Source organism: Ciconia boyciana, chromosome 7 (assembly GCF_034638445.1).
Source record: "Ciconia boyciana chromosome 7, ASM3463844v1, whole genome shotgun sequence".
NCBI lineage: Eukaryota > Metazoa > Chordata > Aves > Ciconiiformes > Ciconiidae > Ciconia > Ciconia boyciana.
The window spans coordinates 36,454,984-36,477,047 of NC_132940.1; positions in this window are offsets into that span (position 1 = coordinate 36,454,984).

The following is a 22,064-nucleotide window of genomic DNA, read 5'->3' on the forward strand; positions in this document are numbered from 1 at the left end:
CACCTGAGGAACCTGAACATATATAAGTCTATGGGACCTGATGAGATACATCCCAGAGTCCTGAGGGAATTGGCTGATGTAGCTGCTAAGCCACTCTCCATGATATTTGAAAAGTCATGGCAGTCAGGTGAAGTCCCTGGTGACTGGAAGAAGGGAAACATTGTGCCCATTTTTAAAAAGGGTAGAAAGGATCACCCTGGGAACTACCGACCTGTCAGCCTCACCTCTGTGCCTGGGAAGATTATGGAACAGATCCTCCTAGAAGCTATGCTAAAGCACATGGAGGACAGGGAGGTGATTCAAGACAGCCAAATGGCTTCACCAAGGGCAAGTCCTGCCTGACCAACCTAGTGGCTTTCTACAAGGGAGTTACCACATCAGTGGACAAAGGAAAAGCATTGGATGTCATCTATCTGGATTTCTGTAAAGCCTTTGACACAGTCCCCCACAACATCCTTCTCTCTAAATTGGAGAGATATGGATTTGATGGGTGGACTGTTCAGTGGATAAGGAATTGGTTGGATGGTCGCATCCAGAGGGTAGCGGTCAACGGCTCAATGTCCAGATGGAAATCAGTGACGAGTGGTGTTCCTCAGGGGTCCGTACTGGGACCACTGCTGTTCAATATTTTCATCAATGACATTGACAGCGAGATCGAGTGCACCCTCAGCAAGTTTGCAGATGACACCAAGCTGAGTGGTACAGTTGACACGGCAGAAGGACGGGATGTCATCCAGAGGGACCTGGACAAGCTGGAGAAGTGGGCCTGTGTGAACTCATGAGGTCCAACAAGGCCAAGTGCAGGGTCCTACACCTGGGTCGGGGCAATCCTTGGTTTCAATACAGGCTGAGGCATGATGTGATCGGGAGCAGCCCTGTGGAAAAGGACTTGGGGGTACTGATGGACAAAAAGCTGGACGTGAGCCGACAATGTGCGCTCGCAGCCCCGAAGGCCAACCGTACCCTGGGCTGCATCAAAAGAAGCGTGGCCAGGAGGTTGAGGGAGGTGATTCTGCCCCTCTACTCTGCTCTGGTGAGACCTCACCTGGAGTACTGCGTCCAGCTCTGGAGCCCTCAGCACAAGAAAGACATAGACCTGTTGGAGCAGGTCCAGAGGAGGGCCACAAAAATTATTCGAGGGCTGGAGCACCTCTCCTATGAGGACAGGCTGAGAGAGTTGGGGTTGTTCAGCCTGGAGAAGAGAAGGCTGCAGGCAGACCTTATAGCAGCCTTCCAGTACTTAAAGGGGGCCTATAGGAAAGATGGGGACAGACTTTTTAGTAAGGCCTGTTGTGACAGGACAAGGAGTAATGGTTTTAAACTAAGGGAGGGCAGATTTAGACCGGATTTAAGAAAGAAATTTTTTACAATGAGGGTGGTAAGGCACTGGAACAAGTTGCCCAGAGAGGTAGTGGAGGCCCCATCCCTGTAAACATTCAAGGTCAGGTTGGATGGGGCTCTGAGCAACCTGATCTAGTTAAAGATGTCCCTGTTCTTGCAGGGGGGGTTGGACTAGATGGCCTGTAAAGGTCCCTTCCAACCCAAAGCATTCTATGATTCTATTTTTCTGTCCTGATACCAGGGGTTGCCCCAACCCAGGTGCAGGACATTGCACTTGCCCTTGTTGAACTTCATGAGGTTCACATGGGCCCACTTCTTGAGCTTGTCTCGAGTCACAGGATAGGACTGCCCCTCGAAGCACTACCCCCACAAAACACAATCCTCCATCTAGAAGCAGAGGAAGTAGTAGTTAGGAGACGTTTAAGCTACAACAGCTGATCCCTGGCACCAGGGAGTACTGTCACCTGTCTTAACTTTTTACAGGTAAATTGATACTCTCCAGACTTGTCTTGCCATCTTGCATGTAAACCGTTATCTTCTGGCTTTTATGAAGTTCTGTTTTATAACTTTTTCTTGTATGTAAGTTTGATATACCTAAATGTAGGGATAGACCACAAAAGCCAGCTTTATGGTTAAGGCAGTGGGAAGCCTCAGGTCCACCTAAAATACTGCCCATGGAAATGGAAAAAGAAAAGCTTGATCTTTTGTTAGATTTATAGAATAAACACGTCATTTTGGAGGGGAGATTAGAAAGAGAAGATGGAACTCCCAAAGTGATTATCTCTGATGATCCCTGACAGCTTGCCTTTGCAAAGGCATTGTGGGAGAAAGAAAAGTTGAGATTTTAAGATGAAAGCCATGATGAAATATTTTGAAAAATATAACTGTAAAAAAAGTGTATGTATCTGAGATTGCACCTTGTCAGACAAAGCTAGGTCTCCTGGGACTTTAACATCCCTATGCAGAATACAGGAACTCATTTTATTTTCACATATTAACTTTATTGTTATGTCGATAGTGTTACACTTTCTACTAGAAAATAAATGTGATCAGCATCAGTAACAAGAAGTACCATCTGCTACAAAAATGGAATGTATACTATAAGATCATAAACAGTCTTTCAATAAGTGAGATGTCTTTATGTATCAATAGATGTTAACATATGCTAACAGGGTGAGGGAGAGACACAGACTATGAAGACTAAAGTCTCAAGATTTGCACTACTCACCCGTCAAAATTAGGACCCTCTATTATTAGACTATGCATACAAATTTTCTCTTCACTTTAAAGATGAAATTATGTTTCTACCTGAATCAATAACAAATAATGTTTCCCTGCCAAAGCTGTAGTGGCCATTGCCAAATAAATATTCATCTGTTACTGGGGAAGTCTTCCACTAAATGTATTATCTGTATTCCCACTCAGCAGTCAGAAGTAGGGTTATAGCTTACATGTGTCAAACTGGAAGGCTTGCAGGGGTTTGGAAAGGCTGTCACTAGAAATGTTTACTGGAAACGTCTCCTGCCTCTGTCATCCTTAAGACTGCAACATACACAGAACTAGGAGACAAAGTAGTGCTTCTTTCACTGGCAATATATCCCACTGAGATGTAAAGTTTGGCAGTGGGAAAACTGGAATAGAGAAGAAGAAAACATTTCTTCTTTAAGCTGACAAAAGTTGTGTTTGCATAAAACATTGCATATGTTGGTCTGAGTTATTCAAATGCTGGTGGTTGGTCTTATTCAATAACAGAATTTGGACTTCTGTAGTTGGCCAATTAAACAATATATTTCAAGGGTTATGCCACTCTATGTTTGTCTTAGGCGTGACTTTATGAATGAAATAAAAGGGAATCTCCTGCCATACTGTAGGCTTGGCTTTAAATAGGTAGTTCCATTTTTATGCATTTCATTTCTCAAGCAATGAAAAATACAGGATAGGAACAGGTGGAGAAGAGAACAAATGTCCAATGTTTTCTTTGATCCCTTAGTATCCCACCAATTAACCTACTCTAAAAAATTAATGGATCATTTTATTATGGGTTTGGGCCTTTCCTTGGGGAAGGAGAGAATGGGGAGGGAAAAAAAAAATACCAACTCTTTAAAGAACAAAAAATTAGGAAAAGTTTAGTGATGATTCAGAAATAAATTTAATTAACTCCTTGCAGGCGTAACTTCAGTGAAGCCACAAGAGTTTGGGATGAATTTTGCTTACTATGTCTAAGGTTAGTTTTCTTCAGTACTGATAATTCTGAGGTAAGGCACCCTGACTGCCAAAGGGTGCTTTGTGTTGCTGTGTTTTGTAATGTGATGTTTTTGTAGAATTTTAATAACAATAAAAAGACAATTTTATTCAGAAAATTTAACAGTTTGAGCTTGCCACTGAATGTGGTAACAGGCTCTAAGGCCTTATAAGCAGGACTTGTGCAGATATTAAGTTGAAGATTTTGATTTCTGTGTCTTGTTTTGCTTACCTTCCTGAGATGAAAACACAGTTTACAATTAAAAAGAAAATTAAAAAAATATATACAACTCTAAGCTTTATGAAAACTATTTAGAAGGTTTTGCTTTTACTGCCTTGTAGGACCTATATTTTTAAACCTAGAAATGGAAACACAATCCTCCCATCAATGATAGAAGTTAATTTGAGAGTATGACCAGATAATTAGATTCCCAGGTGGCCAGACAATATTTAAAGTTCTTTCTGATTTTTAAGCAATTATAAGTCTCATAGCAAAATGTGTTAAAGAGTATATAATATGACAATGCTGTGTAGTAGTCAATAATGAATTTTTTTACTTCTTTGTTACCCACATGGTTTGCAGAGAAATACAGTTGCAACTACAGATCTATTTCTATGCCCTTTTGAAATTCATTCATGGGTACTCAGACAGTGCTATGACTATTTAACTCAAACTAAATACAACAGTTTTATTTTAGAGGCAGAAAAGCTCACTTGTCTGTTTATTACATAAACAAGATGCAGAAAGTGTGTTCATTAGTGGACCTGGATCAGCTCTTAAAGCAAAAAATCATTGGCAGTGTTCTCAACAACTTCCATGCATGGGCTTTCTATCAAACAATTCAAACCAGACAGTCAGGACTGTTAACCTTGGATAGTATTAATTCTGTGACCCTATAAACCTCTCAGTCATTGCCATGGAGGAAGCAGGTTTCTTGTACCATCCTTATATGCTTAGAGTACAGAACACAAAGCAACTGGACAGTAAGAGGAAAGAAGGCAACTGAGAAATTATGGTTATTTTGGCTTCTTTGACAATCTTGACCTCGGATAGGCACTGAGGAATCAGGGTTAAAAACCAAGAACCAGCTAAAGTGCTGGCTCACATGCAAGAGCTCAGTTCCAAGTGCACAGAAGATGTGAGACAATTCTGGAAGCCAAATAACATGCATACAGCAAAATTCATAATCAGAGATGTTGTATAATTTAACCTTTAGTTGGACATAGTCTTGAGTCACTTTTCAGATAGTAACAGCATTTACGTCTGGTTATTTACAGATTCAATTTACATCTTGTTACTAGAAGTTTGAGGGAGGGTGGAAGGTCTCCTAGTCCACTCTGCTTTGTCAAGAGAAAGCTCTGGACTGCTTCTGGGTAACAAACAGGAGGAGCTGGAAGCCACTGTGCAGTTGGAAGGCTATGATCTGATTGCTGTCACTGAAACTTGGTGGGATGAATCACATGAATGGAGTCCTGCCATCAATGGCTATAAACTGTTCAGGAGGGACAGGCAAGGAAGGAGGGGGATGGAGGTTGCCCGCTACTTAAAAAAATGTATTGATTGCACAGAGCTGTCTTTGAAGAACAACAATGCAGAGGTTGAGAGCTTATGCATGAAAATTAGAGACCAAGCCAACACAGGAAACTTCGTGGCTGATGCTTACTACAGGCAGTCTGAGCAAAGGGAGCCTGTTGACAAAGTGTTCTTACTTCAACTACAGGAAGCATCACACTCACAGGCCCTGATCTTGATAGGGGATTTCAACCACCCAGACATCTACTGGAAACGTGACACAGCAAGCTGCAAGCAGTCCAAGAGATTCTTGAAGTTCATTGAGGATAACTTCCTAATCCATGTGATACAAAAACCCAACTAGAGGAGACGTGTTACTGGGCCTATTGCACACCAACACAGAGGAACTTATTGGATAGGTGAAGACTGGTGGTAGCCTGGGCTGCAGTGATCATGCCCTGGTGGAATTCATGATCTTGAGGGATATAGGCCAGGAGAAATGTATAGTCAAGACCCAAAACCCTAGACAAGTGAACTTTCAGTTAAGGAACTGGTCGATGGGACCTTCTGGGAAGCTGTCCTCAGGGATAAAGTAGCAGAAGAGAGCTGACAGCTATTTAAAACATTGCACTTAGAGCACAAGAACTCTTGATTCCCATGTGCAAGAAATCAGGCAAGGAAGGCAGGAGATCAGTGTGGCTGAGTAAGGACCACCTGGTCAAACTGAACCACAAGAAGGGAATGCATAGGCTGTGAAAGCAGGGACATATATCCTGGGAAGAATATAGGCATACTACCCAGGAGTGTAGGGATGGGATCAGGAAAGCTAAGGCACAGTTGGAGCTAAATTTGACAAGGAATGTGAAGAATAATAAGAAGGGTTTCTACAGGTACGTTGGGCAGAAAAGGAAAATTAACAAAGATGTACCCCTGCCTCACCGCCCCCAGTAAATAAGACAGGAGGACTAGTGACAACTGACATGGAGAAGGCTGAGGAGCTCAACAACTTTTTGCCTCAGTTTTCAATGGTAATCTCTCTTTTCACACTTCTCAAGTCCCTTAATCTCAAGGCAGGGACTGGGGGAACCAAGTCCCTCCCATCATAAGTGAAGATCAGGTTCAAGACCACCTGAGGAACCTGAACATACACAAGGCCATGGGACCCGACAATATGCACCCCAGGGTCTCGAGGGAACTGGCATATGTAGTTTTTAAGCCGCTCTCCATCATATTTGAAAGTCATGGCAGTCAGATGAGTCCCCAGTGACAGGAAAAAGTGAAACTTGTCTTTCTTTTAGCCCTTTTGCTGTCCTTATATGGAGAGAGTTTTAAGCTTACTTCGATATGAAGCTTCTCTTCTGATGGGTTTCTTCGTGGAAGACAAGGACTGTGGTAAAATATTTACTTACACTTTGTAAATTCTTACACAAAGAAATTTCAAGACAGTGCAGTCTCTTCAGGATGCAGTTTTTAGGCAGTGCAAAATAAATGTGTAGATTCAGAAATGAGAAAATACTGTTGTATTTTAAAATTTACTGTCTTAGCAAAGTTATGAGGGAAGAATAACATGACTGTTGATGTGAATGTACATGTCGTAGTTTGTTCAGGCAAAATTTTCTGTAAGACATCACATTTTGGATTGATTCTTTTCTCTGGAGACTGATATGAGCTAAAGAAAAACAGCACACAAGAAGCATTTGTATACAAGACAGCTTAAAATTTTAGTGGAAGATCTGATATCTGTAGAAGACCAGGAGCTAGCTAGGTTTAATTCAGAAATCTTTAAATTTTCGGTTACTCTCAGTGTTTCAGATGATAGATAGTATATGTAGTATCCAGGTAAAAATGCAGCTACTGCTTTTTTTGTTCTTTCAAATATATCATTATATCACCATTTTTGTAGAGCAACAGAACATGGCAGGGTACTGAAGTAGAGGATGAAACAGATTTTGGAAAGTAACTTTTAATTCAATTCTACCCATACTTCTGTGTAGATTAGTGTCCTAACCCAAATGCGGTAATTACTGGAAACCTTGGGGTTGTTAACTGAGCCTGTGGTACCACAGCTGCGAAATAATGTTTTCTTGCACACATGTATTGAGAATACAGAGCTATTTTTTGACAATTTACAATGGAGGTAAAAAAATGCTCTATTTCCATACACTTGCATATAGTTTGTGCAAAAAAAGCTACAGCAATTTCCATCCTCAGGTTACGTTATAAACCTTGTATTTAATGAAAGGAAAAGAGCTAGCTTTCTAAAAACACATATACTCAAGGTGATCATTTACACACACTAGTAAAAAAAAAAAAAATTCCTAAAAGGGCAGTATTAAGCCTTGTCAGTGATACTGGTAACCTAATTAACCATGAACTGTATTAAAATGCAGCAATGTCAAATTATGTTTAGCTCCTCATATACTGACAGACCTAGAAATGCTGGCAATAAATATCAGCTTTAAGGCTAGATTCCAATATCTTCTATTTGCTCTGCAGACTGTTAAACTCCGTTGGTTGTCTTTGACCAAAAAAGGATATAAAAGGACAGATGTACCAATTTTGCGCTTTGTTTACACATTGGAAAAGAACAAGATACTTTTTTTTTTACTCCCTTGAGAAGTTTTAAAGTCACTGACATTAGTAAACAAATACAAGAGAGCCATAAGGATGAGTCATATTTTTCTGGTCTATAATTGGTATGGAAGGAATTAAAAAAAAAAAAAAAAAGTAATTAATATTGAAAATTTTTTGCCAAATTATGTGGGCTCTGATTTGTTTCTGTTACAAATAAAAGTGGCTGTGAGGAAATAGATATGTTTTTTTAAGCTCTTTTTAAAGCTTTTACTCTTTCCATTTGTGAGAACTTTTACTTGGGTTCTCTATTTCATTTATTAGGTTATCTATTAGGTTCTCATTTCTCTTAGCCTCTCTGCTGAGTGTTTATATGAATTCTCAGATTTATATGATTCTCAGATTTCTGGGTGGAGCAAAGGCCTTTTTTCATGTGAACATTTCAAATGAAAAATATTTAGTCTTCTGTGGCACTCAACTAATTTTCTGATTTTCTTTTTCTGAAAAGTTAGAAGTCTTAAAGTAACCACTGCTATTACAAACACACATTACTACTTTTTTTACTACTGTTAAAAAAAAAATCTTCCTCACTTTATAGGATGAAAAAGTGGGCATGTCAGGCTCAGCTCAATGATGATGTGGTTAACAATAAGTTAAAATATCACATGCCAGCTCTAGGGTGTGTACATCTACTGTGTTGCATGGTGCTACTGTTTCTGGGCAACCCATGATATGGAGCCCTGGCACATAGGGCCGTATGCCTGTACTATTACACCAAAGACCCTCAACCCTCTCTCTTGCTTTCAGACTATGCACCTTAAATTTCTCATGTGCTTTTGCCTTCAGTAGACTTGTCAATTAATGGATTCTGCAGGGAAGATAATGTTGAGTAAAGCATCTCAGGGCTGAGTGGTTTGAGGGATGTGTGAATGCCTGCAAATTTATTTCTCAGGTTTCTCTGTATAATGGACTATAAGTCATACAGGTACAGTATCAAAGTCTGTTTCTCTTGGAGAAAGTGAGAATAAAATCAAGGAGACGAATGGAACATAAAACGCTTGCTGATATTCCCGAGAGAGCTATCTGTGTTGCTTTCCTTCTCTGAAGTATACGCAGACATACGTTACATGATCTGACGTGCGCTTTCTGGGGCACAGCATTTGCTATCCAGTGCAAGTGAGAAAGCCAGAAGAAAAGAGTGTGCTCTTTGTCATGTATTAACAAGCTGTCAGTTCTTCTTTGCACACCTAATCAAGCAAGACAGAAAGCAAGAACAACTAAGCCTTAAAGCCTCAGTGAATTCCCTGGACTAATATTAAGGGCAGTGTAGCTTTGTACTTGGACAAAGTACGTTGCAGGTGACTGACTAAAATAACAACAACAACAACAATAGTAATAATAATAATAACAATAACAATAATAATGTGAGTTGAACTTTGGATTGAAAATGCTTTATCTAATCCAAAATTAAATTTTTGGCTTGTGTTTGTTTTTTGTTTTTTTTTTTCCAGAGGACAGAATTTATGATGTTTCATTAACACTTTCTTTTTTCAGCCTTTTATGGGCCTCTTCCCAGCTAAGATCCTTGAACCATTTTGCATTAACATTTTCATGAACTGTGGACCATCTTCCTAAATTCCTCTCTACAAAAGACATTTTCTGAAACACTTGTAGTCACAGTTCAGCCTGAGATGGAAAGAGATGTTGGATTAATACATTTTGACACAATATTTACTGGTGAAAAACTTAAGAAATTATAAATTTGGACTGTCAGGGGGAGGAGCAAAAGAAAAAATTTGAATCTGTGTGCCTTGTTCTGGTCTCCTTGACACAGCACAGCAACATAAGACATTCCTTAAAGAAGTCCAGAATTGCTTATCCTTCCTTTGTAGCTCTTTTCTTAGTATCAGAATTGAGCAAAGGGAAGACCTTATAGCTGGAAATAACCAACAATCATAATTATTGTTTCTCACAGTATGACAAAATCAGCTGACAAAACTCTCCAAAATTACATGTCACCAAAAAAAGTGAAGTCCACGCAGTTTTTCTCAGTTGCATCTGTTAATATGACTGCTTTAAAATAGTCAGAAGTGCCATCTGCTGCTACTTACAAGAATCCCTCTCTCTCTCTCACCCCTGGGTAAAAGAAGGGACTCATGATGAAGCACTAGCATCTGTGTTTCTAGCAAAACAGTAAACTCAGTCTTCAGCTCATACTAGAGTTAAGTGTAGTCCATTGGTTAGATTTGCCACTGTTAGGAATTTAGCCACACACATGCGGATTTTCCTTTGCTTTCGTTAGCATCCAATTTGCTGACAAAGGTTTTACAATGTACATATTAACAGAAATCAAAAGACTTACAATTTTACTACCAAGCTATCCTTCAGAGAGGTTATTTTTATATAGCAGTAGATGAGATAGACTGAGAAACAGAAATGACTCAACAAAGGTTCTTTGTAGTCTTCTGTGAAGGCATCTGAGAACAAGAGGGAATGGTAAGTACAAGAAAAAACAAAAATGCACTTACAGGCACACTGCAATTTTGGAAAGGTTAGATTCTACTACAGTACTTCCAGCACTTCCAAAGGAAGTGGAATATAAATTTATTTTTTTTCTCTAGAGCAATGGTTACTGATTTTTGTTAAGCCTGTACTAAACCATTATCCTAAATTTACAGTGATAAACTAGAAATACATCTCTAGGAAGGAAAATCACTTATTAGACAAGTCTAGGGGAAAATCCAGCTAGCCAGCTAAAATCATTTCAATGAGATGCCCATGGAATTAATCTTGCAGTGAGACAATAACAGTATCGAGTACCTAAGCACAGCTCTTCAGCTTCTCTGTTGCTGCTGGTTCTGTTTTGTTCATGGTAATTCCTCTACCTGCTGCCACCTCATCCATGACCTTGCTGGAATCTCTTCTAAGAGTACAGCCACAAAATCCTAGCCTTACTGGCAGATAAAATGTTTCCCTACATACTCTGCAGTAATAACCCAGTTAGTTAGGTGAGTTACTTTTCTTCTGGTGCCTTCTCATTTTCAAAGGACAGACTGCTTAGTATTGTTGGCTGAACTCACGTATAATAGTTGTATTCCCTTTTCCTCAGTGAAAATTTCCCTACTGAAAAATAAGCTTTTCAGTACGATAAACAGTGAAAATTTATGTCAATTTTACTTAGCCTCAGTCAGAAGACAGGATTGATTTTAAGGCTTCTGTATAGGTATAAGAGTGTCTACCTGTAATACCTTGCTATTTTACTAGCAAATGAAATGATTTTATAAATGAAAAGCAGAACATATGTTTTGCTGAACATATGAAAACTCCATATATGTCAACTGTATACCATAAGGAAAAACAAATTTGTTAATACAGGACTACATTTACTACAACTGAGTTAGTTAGCTGTTTTTAAGATGCAACTGTATTACTAGTAGGATTAAGTTCAGAAAGAATTTTGAGAAGGCAGTTTTCAGCTCAGTGAAGATGAAGATGCCACCTGCACCTGTTAACTGCTGCATCTCTCTATTAAGTGAACACTGCAGTCCTTGGTCACTCACTCATATGCAAAGCAAAGCTAAAGGCAAGGAAAAGAAATGCAAAGGGACCCAACAATATTGGGAGCCAGGAAAGAGTAACACAATGAGAGTGAACTTTGAAAATGTCAAGCTAATACTCCTAAGGAAGAATTATTTCAAAACTTCAGAGATTCAGTGTTGATGTGGGAGACATGAAAGAAAAGTAGAACTCATAAAAGGCAACAATTTAAATCTGCATCAGTAAGGCAGTATGCCAGATGAAAGAAAAAGTGCCATTATGGATTTTGTGTTGCATATGTTAAAGTCATATTATGATAGAAGGCAGAAAAAATGACAGATTACACCACTGTTGTGCAACCCACCTGGAACATCATATTTGACTTTAAGGATGTAAGAAGGTGTCAGAATTAACAAGATACACCACATGGGTAAAGTGAAGTTGATGGAGCTCTGCCAGAGCAAGAACTCCAAACTCTCTTCATTCAGGTGAACAACATTTTAAAAATATGTTATCCATTTGTGTAAAGTTGAAAAAGTCATTAATAAAACCTCTACTGTTTCCATATGTCTCTCCATCTTCTATTTTTGGGTGATCTGCATGGCCTCCTGTGGTGGGCTGACCTTGGCTGGACATCAGGTGCTCACCAAAGTGCTCTATCATTCCCCCTTCTCAACTGGACAAGGGAGAGAAAATATGACAAAAGGCTAGGGGGTCGAGATAAGGACAGGGAGATCATTCGCCAGTTACCGTCACAGGCAAAACAGTCTCGACTTGGGGAAATTTATTTAATTTATTACCAATTAACAAAGGAGTAGGATAATGAGAAATAAGAACAAAACTAAAACCACCTTTCCCCTACCCATCCCTTCTTCCTGGGCTCAACTTCACTCCCAATTTCTCTGCCTCCTCCCCCTGAGTGGCACAGGGGGACTGGGAATGGCGGTTTTGGTCAGTTCATAATATGTTGTCTCTGCTGCTCCTTCCTCCTCATGTTCTTCCCCTGCTCCAGTGTGGGGTCCCACCCACGAGAGATAGTCCTCCATTAACTTCTCCAATGTGGGTCTTTTCCATGGGCTGCAGTTCTTCATGAACTGCTCCAGCACAGGTCCTTTCTATGGGGTGCAGTCCTTCAGGAATGGACTGCTCCAGCGTGGGTCTCCCATGGGGTCACAAGTCCTGCCAGAATACCTGATCCAGCGTGGACTCCTGTCCACAGGGCCACAGGTCCTGCCAGGAGATTGTTCCAGTGTGGGCTCTCCATGGGGTCACAGCCTCCTTTGGGCGCATCCACCTGTTCCGGCGTGGGGTTCTCCATGGGCTGCAGGGTAGATATCTGCTCCACTGTGGACTTCCATGGGCTGCAGGGGTACGATCTGCTTCACCATGGTCTTCATCATGGGCTGCAGAGTCATCCATCAGATAGTCTACCTAGTCTACTTGGCTATAAACTCATTTTCCACTATGGGCCAAAGTGAAAAATATTATCTGTTATCTTAAAGTAATTGGTTAGAGACCTTAAAATAAAGAATGACTTAACAGCTAGATGTCCTTTCAATGGAGAACTCTCTCTCTCTGTCTGACCTCTGTTCCCTTAAAGAACTCAGCTGGAACATCCTGTGTTGTTCCACCTATTTACTTCATAGAAACACATTGAATGTCTTTCATTAAACTTCTACCTAGGCCAAACAGAACCAATGTGATACTCGGTGACTATTTACAACTATCAACTCAACTAAAATGTCATGAAACAAAGTAAATCAAAGTAAAAAACCAAACCAAAATAAAGAAAATAAAAAGAAAAAAACACCTCTGAAGTAATTTAAGAAAGTAAATTTCATTTGAAAGGGAGTCTGTCTCTTACAATTCTGGTAGATTTTGATAAACAAACAACAAAAAGCTTGCTTATTTGTGCAAAGTTATTTTTCTTTTTATGCTTTAACAAAACCATTTTTACTTCATATCCCTTCTGTATTGTAGTTTCAGCTTCTCTGAAATGCAAAAAACCCACATTAAACAAGTTAAAACATAACTGAATTAGCAATTCATCTCCATTCATTTGTACCCTCTTTAGTAGGGTATTTACAAGTAGGGTATGACTATATTTACAATACAATATAGGCAAACTATAAAAAGGAAGTACTATTTTCATATTATACATATTCACCCTAAAGCTAATACTTTCTTTGCTGTCAGAAAGAGTTCACATACATTGATAGCTTATTATTCTTTAAAATGAACCAACTCACACCACCAAAGTAATTCTTCAGGCTGCCCTTATGGAAAGAATCAATCCTTGTGTCCCACACCAAAAAGATAACATATTGAATACCAAACAATTCCTAATGGAAGATGAACAAAGCATTCTGATAATTCAAGGGGAAATTGTTCTAACTAATAAATAAATGTGTTATCTATAATTATTCTGAATTGAATTGTGTTGAAAACCCACAATAAAGAGGCACAACAAAATAATAAAATGCATTTAATTTTATGCTGAACTAAGAAGAATCAAAAATTTGTCTTTATGTCCTTTCTATGAGGAGAAGTACATTTGTTCCTAAAAACTGTTTTCATGTTTTTATTCTAGGATCAAAAGTTCTGATCTGTTTAAGCCAACATCTGGAGGCCTAGCCAAAAGGCAATCAGGATCAAAGGCGACCTCCCTGCAATGTCTCAAAAACAGAATGGCTAATCATTCATAAAGAGAAAGCAGAGCATCCACAGCAGAGCTCTAGCTGCTATGTAATGATGTATGGGGTTCACACTGGAAACTCCAAGAGACAATCTTAAAAAAAAAAAAACCCTCTTAAGATTTGTTCTAATCTGTAGAGAAAAACACAAAAAGACGAAATAATCACAAGTGTAAAAAAACCATACAGGATTGGATTGTGTATTAACCTAAATAACAAATATTTTCTTAGGTGTGCATCCTGTATGAGCAGGACATCCTGTATGACACATGAGCAAGAGTCAGAGTGGGAGAAAGAGACCAATATTGTGTATAGGACAAGAAAAACTGCCTAGATCCTACTTATGTCATGCAAGGATGGAAGATCTCTGAGAAATACCTTAGAGATAAGCATTTCTCCAGCCCAAGGCACTCTTCAGCTTCTGTTGTCTTTTATTTCCTAGGATAGCACCATTTAAGGCCCAACATAACCAAAAATATATTATTTACAGCATAAAGACTCTTGAAATTGGCTTTTGTGAAGTTGATTAACTCCACTGAATTTTAAATTACCCTTAAAAATTGCCTTCCTAATTTATCCTTTTCATCTTTGGATTCCCAGGTTGGAGAGGAACTCTGCATCTCTCAGTGAGTCTGAATAAAAAATTGTTAAAAAATATAAGATAAGACCTTTTTTTTTTTGGTATCTTTGGAATTTCATTTCATCTTCAGTAGTTATGAAAATCAGTGTGTAAATATATATGTTTTTATTCTGCAGAAACCAGATTTTTGGCAAAAAAATGCTATGGTATGTCTCTGAGAAGGAGGGATTTCTATTTTGTATTTTTTAATGGTTAAAACAGACTAAATCATTGAAATGGACACCTGCAGTTAAATATGAAATATTAATTCAACATAGTAATAAATAAAATAACATCATTCTCAGTGGCCCTAATTAGAAATAAACCTCAACAATCTTCAAACACCACTTCTTATGCTTCACTAAAGTGATTCATTTGAAAAACAGTCCATTTTCATAAAAACAACTGAAGAAGTTAACTGGTCTCTATTTACCCATTTCTGAAGCAAAAATAAAGATACACTCATCACAGAATATATAACCCCTTTTATTTATTCATTTTAAATTAACATAGAAGACACGTATGCTCCTGGTAGTCACAGATTTCATAGGAAAATAAGGAAACAAAAGGCAAATCTGCTGACTGCTCACTGTGTTAAAGGGAGCTCAGCTTAATTTTGTGTCTTCTTTACTGTTGCCTTGATTCTGCAGGTAAATTACAGCAATCACCACCCTCTAGTAGTTTAGAGCAGGCAGACCTGTTTCCAGAAAACATACATCACTCTAGAGGGCTCCTTCTGAATGGCCCTAAAATAACTCTTCTTGCCCTTGAACCCATCCTTCAACGCTCCCTCTTCTGAAAAACGGGCTAAAGACAATTGGATTTAAACTATTAGTCCTGTTTTTAGAGCTCTACTCAAGACTCCGAGGAGTTCTAAGTTAACCTCTCCTTATGTTGATCCAAGGACCCAAATTATGGAAAATTAAATTAAGACTTTCTGCCAGGTTTTGGGGTGTTTTTTCTTTTCAAATTTAATCATCAACGCCAAAGTAACAAAAGCACTACAGCAGGTTGAGACAAGAAGTATTATGCCAACACAGAGTACGGTGGCCATTTTTATCAGCCAGATGCAAATTTATGTTTGCCATAAAGCACTTAAATCTTTTAAGGCTTCCTATGTTGATATTTACAGCGGATTGCGTCCTTTGTGTCTTTCAGCAAAAAAAGTGCCCTGATGAATGTAGCTGCAGGGGGTTGGTGGGTCAGGTGGAGGTTGCAATTTTGGTAGAGCAGCACAGAACATTTTGCAGATTTGTCATACATTAGTGTCACTTGTCTTTCAAACATCTTTAAAATGCAAGTGCTAAAAGGTCCAATAGACTGTCCTCTGCACTGAAAACTGAGACATGAACAATTATGAAACAAGTGGAGCTGCATCTAGGCAAGAGAAAGTCAGCTTACAAGATATATTTTTAATGGGACTTCTGGAAGTTTGTTTTTTTTTTGACTGTAATATATCATATTACTTAATGATGAACACAAAAGTAACAAATGTTTTAGACAAAGTCAATATAAATTAAACAGCCTTTGGATTTAAGTTTAATTGGTTTATTCTCCTCTAGGTGAAGACATGTAGAACAAAATCCAGGGAGCATCCATGCAGGCCACTGCTTATGCAGAAATCTCTGCAAGCTTCCAGAGGCAAAAGTATTTGGGGACACTGTAGTTTGTGTCTTCAGACACATGATGATTCAGTAGAATCATCTGTTTCAGATAATTAAGTTATTCCCCTTTTTACTGACATACTTTCTCCTGTTGCTGAACCACAGGACCTATCATGGCCACAAGCTCAGTCACTGCTGTGAAGCAACCCAGCCAGAAGCAAGGAGGTACCTAACATCTGGGACAGGAATTGTATGACAAGAGCTAGGGAATTCATGTTATAAGTGTGTTAACAGGGTGAAATTCAGGTTGTGCCATAGTTACAATCACGGTGTAGCTGGATATGAGGGTTGTGCCTGTGTCCACACACAAGGCACTTAGTCATTAACTCCCTGGTTGGTTGAGGAACTCCCCATCAAGTGGTCCAGGTTGAAGCTGGATGTTTTGATGGTATGGCACGACAGGACTGGTTTTGCTGGTACAACTGTTTGAAGGAATAAAACATTACAAGTCAAACACAGTTATTAAATAACTAAGTTAAAGTATAAATCTTAACAGAAAGAATGGGGACACTTCTGGCCTGTGCAAGAGTCCCATCAAGCTCACTTCCTGCATCTGGAGAAAGGAAAATGGCTTTTGAGCAGTAAGTGTTTCCTGAACAGCCCAAATCCTTCCCCTTCCTGCCATCAGCCAGAAAGCTACTCAGATCTGCATCAAGCAGAGTGCAGGTGAGTGGTGGAGAATGGTTGCAAACAGTTGTTTTCACGAAGGGGGGGTCACAAAACCTTTTTTAAAACCTTTTATCCTTGGCCTAAAAAGAGAAAAACTCTGCAGTCTGTCTCCAAACATTATTGCATCCCCCTGTTCACTTCTAGTGCTTTAAAGACTTTCTTTACAACTAGAAATATCTCTTCTTTAAAATATATGTGGATTTTTGGAATATTTTTCTCCAACAGGCAGTAGTTCAGCAGTAAATTCTGCAAACTAATTGCAGGGAACTCGGGGAACTGCTTGTCATCACTGCTTCACACTGAAGAAATTAGATCAGAGACAGAAGTTATGGTTGTGTTACAAAAGCAGAAGTGCCAAGAAATAAGTACGTGATCCCTCACTGAGCTTTCCAGAATGCTACCAGAATATAATTGGTGCCCATGCCAGCCACACAGGCAGGCACAATATGGAACTTTCAGAATGGCACAAGAAAAAACTGCTCTGCTTATGGAGTTTAACTCAAATCAGGATCAAAATTGTTTATTTATTTTTTTTAAAATAACACATAAGCAAATGGCAATGACAGAGCTATACATTCAGGATCAATATCAGCAGTATGACATATAAATGACATTACTAGACACTCAACAGCTGTTAAAAACCTACAAATTTCTAAAGGCCCTTTTATAACTAGTTCCAAAAAGTTCTAAGTATGCACACACACACACAGAGTCAGTCATTCACACACTCACACAGATCCACCCCCCCGCCACCATGAGTGATACCAGTGCACATCCCGTTTCCTGGCACTGCAGGTTCCCCTTCTTGCACACCCTCTGTGGCACATGCAGGTCCTCCAGCTTCGTGTGTACCCCTGCCACTCCACACACCCTGCTGACCCCCAACACTGGTGACAACACCAAGAGTCACAGTTGCACACCCAAGGTGGGTCCCTGTGTACTTCCACTGTGTTCTCACCCCACAATCCGGGTGCTGATATCTCACAGTGTCTGGTGGGGAGCGTTCTTTGTGAGGCATAAGCATAGTGTGATGGATGCACTTCTCCTGTTTGAACTAACTGAACTTTGGTCCAGGCAGATGACCAGAAAGTAGGCCTAACTGAAGTTAGTCCTGTTGTGTGAGGCTATCAGTGAGACCTCAGTATCAAACTAAAAAAAAATGTTTTGGCTGGAGACTGGGCTGATAACTGGTTGAAACTCTACAAACACAGCAGAAAATCTGACTGCAAATCAACCATTTTATGCTATAAATATCTGCAGCCATCAGGGTCTGTTGAGCTCTCCCTCCATAGCAGCTGGCTGCATGGTGGTGATCTCCCTTTGAGTAGGGATGCCTCTCAAGGTTACGCCTCGAGGCTGAGAGAGCCCTTACCTGACACCAGACATTGATGGCTTGGTAAGTGACATTTTTTGCATGCATGTAACACTTAAGATATATATAATAAGCTTATGCGATAATCTTTGTAGCCCATACTAACTTTAAGTGTAGTAAATAGTAGAGTATTGACCGCCAATCCATCTGTACTTATTAAATACTTTACATACCTAAATTTACTAATTAGAATTTAATAAACTAACTACTAGATTAGATCTGTCTGAGAGATCTCTGACTCTTCTGCAACACATAGGCCTGGGAGGGTTGCTGGAAGGGTGACTTCTGGTGGTGTCAAACCCAGGCTTACTGTTGCTCTGTTACCCTCTTCTCAATCCTAGGTATCTCCCCCACCATATATTTTCCATCCTTAATTTTACGCTTTTTCAAGCTGATTCCTTCTTTCATCTAAAGTCCTTTGGTCATGTTCTGGATACTGTTTAATTTGGCTGATCATCACCTTAAGTAAACTTTGTTATTGTTAATTTGCTCTTAGTCATCATTAGTGTTTGGAGACAAACTGCAGAGAGCTGAAATAATTTTATGAAAACATGCGGCATTGGATTTTTTTTTTCCAACCGTGAAATTCATGTTAATATTGGCTACAGGGAAGCTTTTTTTAATGGAGTTCCTGTTGTTTGTTTTAAATGTTCTGTGACTACATACAACTTTACCATTTGCCTTACTGTAAATTGGCACTAGTGAGAATGAAGTCTGGCTTTTTTTGTAACCTTTACTTTTCTAATTTCTAATTACACAAATTATAATTTATATACATAGGTTCTAGTAAGAAGTGAAATGTGCTTTCCATCACATGCCACAATCTGACAACACAAATAACAACAGTTTCTGTATCCTGAGTCAAAACGGTTTTCCTCATTTCAGATGCCAAAAGGCTTGAGTCTAAATCTGGAATCTGACTTTAAACATGAAAGAACAACTTACTGTCTATCTTTGTGCTCTTTAAACAGACTGAACAGAAATTGAAAACCTAGAAAAGCTATATGCTTGTGCATCCTTGCATACGGACCTGAGTGCATAGTTTCTTAGACATAGTTCTCCCCATGTGATCTATGTTTGTCTGCTTTGTATAGGGTAACATAAGTAATTTGACCTTGTCTTTGATTAGTTCCAAGAATTAGTGAAATGCATTTTCAAATGAAATAAGAACATTACATCTAAAATTGATGTCCTGTCTCAATCAGTTCTTAAAAACAGATTTTGTTCTGAGAAAACATTCTGAACATCTCCTGTATTTCCCACTTCACTGAAAAAAAATACAAATTGTCACATTTCACTGTCACATTACAACAGTATTGTGTATTTCTTACGAAATTGTGTTTGAAAATTTATTTTATAGTCAAAGATAATTTTAATTTAATTCTTTGTTTGTATTTGTAGTAATTTAATATTTACTCTACAATTATTTTTAATTTTGTTATATAATGGAAAAAGAGCTTCCTGTTAGTTAAATTATACTGGAACCAAGCGTAATAAAGCTGGAATTGCATTGTGAATTTCATCCCAAAGTACTTGCAACTGCTTTAGAAATTTCTAAAAGCAACATACAAACCTTTTGCTGATGCAGAGGCCATTTCAAGGCAATATGTGCCAGCTGTCTTATGCCACATGAACATTTATGTAAGAGTTAACAGGGCAGATTCAGCTTTCAGTTACACTGAAGAAACTGTAAGATTGATGCATTGGTTAGAGATTAATGTCTCTAAGAATTGAAACTGTATTTTTGCAATTGGAGTATAAGTCAGGATATAGGAATTGATAAATCTGCACATTTTTAACCAATGGATTATTCTATGAATCACAATTAAGATCCTCAGCAGGCACAAATCAAAATTATTTCAGATCAGATCATCTTCAATTTTATGTCTCATAAAAAATGAAGCATAACCTTTTTCTTATAAGAGGGAGTCAGTGTTTTGAATTCCCATCTATGACTTCTACTGCTTCTTACAAGACCCCAGCAAAGGTATTCAACTCAAGAGCTTAAAATCAAGGTAAATGTTCAGCATTACAACTGAAAATTTCTAATGAAATTTGAACTATTCTTTCTTAAAGATTGGAAGCCTCCTATCTTATGATAAGAATCTTAAGGCAGGATGAACATGCAACGGTCTTCACTCATCTGTGTAAATACACCCTTTTTACAGCCTGTAAAAAGTTACATGTTCCATCTTTAGTTGTTCATGCTTCTTTGCCTGTATGTGCTTCTTTGCACCATAAATCAAGTTGTTGGTGGTATTGCAGAGCTATACGATGCTGATAAAAACAATCCTACATATGCCTGCACAGCTTTCCTCAGTTGAGATTTGTAGTAGAAATATTAAGACTGGTATGAATGCAAGTTGAATGAGAATTTAGGTGTGTGAAAACACTAAATAGCAAGGATGAGATATATGGATGGCAGATGCTGACGGCACGTAATTAGCAAGTTATCAAGATCAAAGCACACTACTTACAGCTTCTCAAGACACTTAGACAGTGAAAGCCTTAGACAGCCTAAAAGACAGATCAGACTTCACTGACACTGTACTGCCCTGGAAATTTACTGCCTGCCCCAGAGAAGATGTTGGATCCTTAGTGTACTGGGGCTGAATAGCATGGAAGGATTTTTTAATGTACTTGATATGTGGTATTCCTTAGCACATATTGCACATTTTCTTCTGTTTACAGCAGAAATGTACTATTGATTTATGCATGTTTCTAAGACTCTCTAAACCTCAGATCCCTCTTTGAAGACCTTTCAATCATCCCCCTTTTAATATTTGTGTTATAGTTTGCATCTAAGCATAGTGTTTTGCATATGAACTTGTTAAACTGCATTTCATTTGGGGTTTTTTTAGGTCATTATTTTTACATATCAACACCATTTTGAATGCTAATCTTGATTTCCAGCCTTTCCCAACAACATATTTAGGTAAGAAAGCTTTAAGTATTATGCAGAGAAATCTTAAAATATGATACAACTTTGAATTATTTACTTACTATGAGATGAAATAAAATTAAATGAGGACAGGACATGGGTTGATTCTTCTATATCAGTATACTATTTCTACCTTTTTTGTGTAATCTTTGTTATATCCCCTTATGCACAATAATACTCTTGCACTTTGGATCTTGCACTTCTACTAAGAAATAAACTCAGCTGATAGACACTAGCATGACTTCCCTGGGCTATGCCACCTCTGTGACATCTGAAGGTCTGGTCTATGTTGGATGTAAAATGGATTGGTGCTGGGGGTATTTGATCCTAGGTGCTTCCAACAGGGACTCAGCCTGGCATGCACACAGGACCAGTATATAAGTAGGTGAGTGTGTGTGTGCTTGTGAATGAGTGTTTCCCCTTTATTTGACAAACTTAACCCCTCTGTTTCAATTGCTGCTCTCAAAAAAACTTAACTGATTGTCAGTTGAATCCACCTAGTTGCTTTTTTGAGTAACAGGAGAACAACTACAAGATCATTCATTGATACCCTAATCATACCACATATTTTATGTTTTAAGTACAGGTATTCAAAAAATGCGTGCAGTTAAATATTTGTATTGTCAGAGACCTGTCTTCCGTCCCTGGAAGCCTCCAAGCAGACCTGCATGTGTGACTTACTTATATTTCTGAGCTATATGTGCCAAAGTTTGAAAACCACTCTTGATGTGCAGGAAGATGACCAACAGGAGATCTAAAAACTGTAAAATTATGCAGCATTTGTGATATAACAATAGTTCTCTTCGTAGAGAAAATGTAATCACAGTTGTTCTGTGTGTGACTGAATGACACAGACAAAACCCTGAGTGAACTAGAAAGCTCCACCCCAGTCACAAAGGAGTT